The sequence below is a fragment of the Camelina sativa genome, chromosome 8 (genome assembly GCF_000633955.1).
Source record: "Camelina sativa cultivar DH55 chromosome 8, Cs, whole genome shotgun sequence".
NCBI lineage: Eukaryota > Viridiplantae > Streptophyta > Magnoliopsida > Brassicales > Brassicaceae > Camelina > Camelina sativa.
The window spans coordinates 10,590,353-10,595,076 of NC_025692.1; the positions used below are offsets into that span (position 1 = coordinate 10,590,353).

Consider the following 4,724-nt stretch of genomic DNA (forward strand, 5'->3'; position numbering starts at 1 on the left):
TTTCTAATCCGGCTGAGTGATCCTCGAATTTGGGCGTATCACAGATGATTGATTGCTTGAAGGAGTTAACCAATTTAAAGAAAAAGCAATACTTGACTTGATTAATTGCTGATAGATAGCCGATTAAAACAAAATGGAAAAGCACCACTTTTAACAACCATTGTTATCTGAACCTTGAATAGCTCTCCAAAAAATAGAGATATGAAAAGATTAAAACGATACAGATTGAAATAGAGAACTAATTTTCTGGAATCAACATGAAAAGCTTGACGAAGTTGATTGCTCGGAGATGAAGTTCAGCTTTAAGGAAAAAAAAAGTGTGGTTTCCTATCTAGATTCCAGCCAAAAATGGGCAGTGTACGTTTGAAAAAAAAATGAAAACAAAAAACAGGCCCTTCAGATACTTTATATAAACAGACCTAATCTGGCCCAATATGAAATGTAATTTTAATGTAACCCAATAGATATAAATGTTAATATTTTCTCATAAACGTAAATATATGATCAATATTATTTCGAATCAATATTAACAGCAATTACAGATTAAAAAAAAATATAGAGATAATTAGTAAATAAAAATATAACAAAATAAAATAAAATTATAATTTAAAATTGTGTTGACTACAATAATGTGTTACATAATTTAAACATATCACTTAAAAACGAATANTTTTCTATCTCTTTATAAACTCATGTAATCTCATTTGAGAATAATCAATCAATTTCGTTTTCATTTTATGAGTATATCTCTTTGTTCTTTGTCTAGAATACTTCTTTGTTTCTTGGTGTGTAATATCCAAGTAACAGCCTCCTCTTGCTGGACTAGTGAGTCATATCTAGCAGCCATTGGAGTTGGGAATATCAGCAGCCTTCCGCAACTGCTGTGCGACCCCTCATTCCATTAAATCTCCCTTGTTGCACCTTGCACCTTGGCGAGTTTCTATCTTTTCTAATCCGGCTGAGTGATCCTCGAATTTGGGCGTATCACAGATGATTGATTGCTTGAAGGAGTTAACCAATTTAAAGAAAAAGCAATACTTGACTTGATTAATTGCTGATAGATAGCCGATTAAAACAAAATGGAAAAGCACCACTTTTAACAACCATTGTTATCTGAACCTTGAATAGCTCTCCAAAAAATAGAGATATGAAAAGATTAAAACGATACAGATTGAAATAGAGAACTAATTTTCTGGAATCAACATGAAAAGCTTGACGAAGTTGATTGCTCGGAGATGAAGTTCAGCTTTAAGGAAAAAAAAAGTGTGGTTTCCTATCTAGATTCCAGCCAAAAATGGGCAGTGTACGTTTGAAAAAAAAATGAAAACAAAAAACAGGCCCTTCAGATACTTTATATAAACAGACCTAATCTGGCCCAATATGAAATGTAATTTTAATGTAACCCAATAGATATAAATGTTAATATTTTCTCATAAACGTAAATATATGATCAATATTATTTCGAATCAATATTAACAGCAATTACAGATTAAAAAAAAATATAGAGATAATTAGTAAATAAAAATATAACAAAATAAAATAAAATTATAATTTAAAATTGTGTTGACTACAATAATGTGTTACATAATTTAAACATATCACTTAAAAACGAATAATATATATATATATATATATATATATATATCTAAAACACTATACACTTTGAATTATTCTACTGAAAAAATACTATTAAGCCATTTTACATCTTTAGTAAAACTAAATATCTCAAAATATTAGTACTTACTTTAATATATATATATATATATATATATATATATATATATATATATATATATATATCAATTTGACTTAATTAGTTTTCAAAATTTTTAAAATAGTAACAAATCGTTCCGCGGTATACCGCGGGTTCAAACCTAGTTCTTCAAATATAGGAGTCGAGTATTCGTTCAAATATTTTACTGGTTCCAAGTTTGGTTCGATTCTATTTTTCGGTTCGGTTTTGGTTCCAATCTTCCGTCCCGGTTCTTTTGCACGGGCCTAATCTTTGGCTCAATGTAGGTACATTTGATGAAAGAAAGAAACAAAATGTGACGAAGAAGGGTTTAATTGTATAAGTATAACATATGGTTGTTTGGGGTTTACAGCTTTACAATACATCTCAAATTTAATGAGGTAGTTCTACATCTAAAACTAATAAGTTGTTGGATCTGTTTTGCAATTTTTTTCAAAGACAATAAGTAGAGACTCTCGTCGATGTGTTTTTCTCCTCCTCATCTTTGACAAAGAAAAAAACAAAGAAAAAAAGATTGTTTCAGACAAGAAGTCATTGTCTCCGCCTATACTTCGGCGATTATTATTCACATTGTCCTCTTCTCTGATCCACTTTAATCTCTTCAACACAATATCCTTTTCCTCCTCTGAAGCATTTCCCTTTCTTCTTTTAATATTTTCTCTTGTCTCTCTCTTATCTGATCCAATTTGTGAAAAAAAAAGAGTACTAATCCAACTCAGATCTCCGACGAGTATGTCTCCGATAACAGGTCCGGCGTCGGTGGTGGAATCTCAGATGTTTACGGCGAAGATAGTGCTACATTGGATCAACTCGTCACTCCTTGGGTTACCTCTGTCGCAAGGTGCGATCATAATATATTTTTAGGTTTTTTTCTTACTAACATAATTTCAAGATTCGCAAAAAAAATATTTAATAGTTTCTTGATTTTGGATTCTTCTGTGTAAACGTAATTGATTTATTTATTTAAACTTGCAAACCAAGAAATGTCATTTGTTTTTTTTTTAATTAGTGTGTTGATACTGTTGATCTTGTTGTGTATAAGAAAAAGAACAGTACTAGAAATATGTAATTTTTTTTTTTTTTAACAGTGGGTATACATTGATGCGTGATCCTCGTTACAATAAAGGACTTGCCTTTACTGATAAAGAGAGAGATGCTCATTACATTACTGGTCTTCTTCCTCCTGTGGTTTTATCTCAAGAAGTTCAGGTGAATTTTAGTTTTGAGTAGAATCTTCATTGTTTTTGTTTGAAGTTATGTTGATTTCAGTTTTTTTTGGTTTTATAGGAGAAGAAGCTGATGCATAATCTTCGTCAGTACACGGTTCCTCTGCAGCGTTACATGGCTCTCATGGATCTTCAGGTAATACATTGTTCTTTTTTGGTTTAGTTTTTTTAGACTGTTGTGAATCTTGATGGTGGATTCTGAATCTTTTAGGAAAGGAATGAGAGATTGTTTTATAAGCTGTTGATTGATAATGTGGAGGAATAGCTTCCGGTTGTGTACACACCGACGGTTGGTGAGGCTTGTCAAAAGTATGGGAGCATTTTTAGGAGGCCACAAGGTCTTTACATCAGCTTGAAAGAGAAGTAACTGTGATTTAAAATACTTGTCTACAATATATCATTTTCCATTCATTTATTAAGCATTTTTAAGTACAATTTTTGTAATTCTAAAAGGGGGAGGATTCTTGAAGTTTTGAAGAATTGGCCACAGAGAGAGATTCAAGTTATTGTTGTCACTGATGGTGAGCGCATTCTCGGTCTTGGTGATCTTGGTTGCCAGGTATAAACAGAGTTTTCAACACTAGAAAACTTAATTTCTCTTTTGTCTTAATATTGATTTTGAATGGTTGGTGATTTTTCATAGGGAATGGGAATCCCTGTTGGGAAGCTTTCACTTTACACAGCTTTGGGAGGAATCCGTCCATCGGCTGTAAGCACCGAAACCAAAACACTACTGAATTGTTTTAAGAATTCTTAGTTGTTAATTATGATTGTTTTTTTCTCTGAATGTTCCACATGTAGTGCCTCCCAATCACAATTGACATTGGTACAAACAATGAGAAGCTTTTGAATGATGAGTTTTACATTGGCCTTAAACAGAAGAGAGCAAATGGCGAGGTTTTACTAATTATCTTTTTCTGATTTTTATGCATTTCTTTTGTTTGCTGTTCATGTGTGCTGTTAAACAGAGTTTTTGCATGAGTTTTACGTTTCTTTTGTTTTCTATTGTGATTCAGGAATACTCAGAGTTTTTGCATGAGTTCATGTGTGCTGTTAAACAGAACTATGGTGAAAAAGTGTTGGTGCAGGTAGGTCGTATGATTTGGTTCTTGCATAAAACAAAATGTATCTTTTCAATATTTTGTTGATAAAGATAGGATAACAAATGTTCTTGGTTTTCAGTTTGAAGATTTTGCTAACCACCACGCGTTTGAGCTTCTCTCTAAGTACTGCTCTACTCATCTTGTTTTTAACGATGATATCCAAGTAAGATGTTCAACATTAGTAGTACCGTTTGTGAGTTTTTGAAAAGTGATCACTATCAAAAAAATTTATGATGTGTAAACTTGTAGGGTACTGCATCAGTTGTGCTTGCTGGCCTAATTGCTGCTCAGAAAGTACTTGGTAAAAGCCTAGCTGACCATACCTTTTTGTTCTTGGGTGCTGGAGAGGTGAGACTTGATAACATATACCATAAAAGTTTCTTTTGTCAAGTATTTGTCATGTTGCTAAAGCTTTTTATCTTCTTTGAAGGCTGGAACTGGAATCGCTGAGCTAATTGCTCTTAAAATTTCAAAAGAGGTAAGATAGTCTTGCGCGGTTTCGCCTTTGTGATATTCTGTTGATTCCCTTTGCTCGTTCTTACGATGAATCTGTGACTTTATTGTTATGCAGACTGGAACACCAATAGATGAAACCCGGAAGAATATATGGCTTGTGGACTCAAAGGTATTGTTGATTACATT

The 4,724-nt window shown here is 32.5% G+C and overlaps 1 pseudogene; it reads left to right on the forward strand.

Annotated features, from left to right (window-relative positions):
* Nucleotides 2,452–4,724, forward strand: part of LOC104706905 — a 5,683-nt pseudogene continuing 3,410 nt past the window's right edge.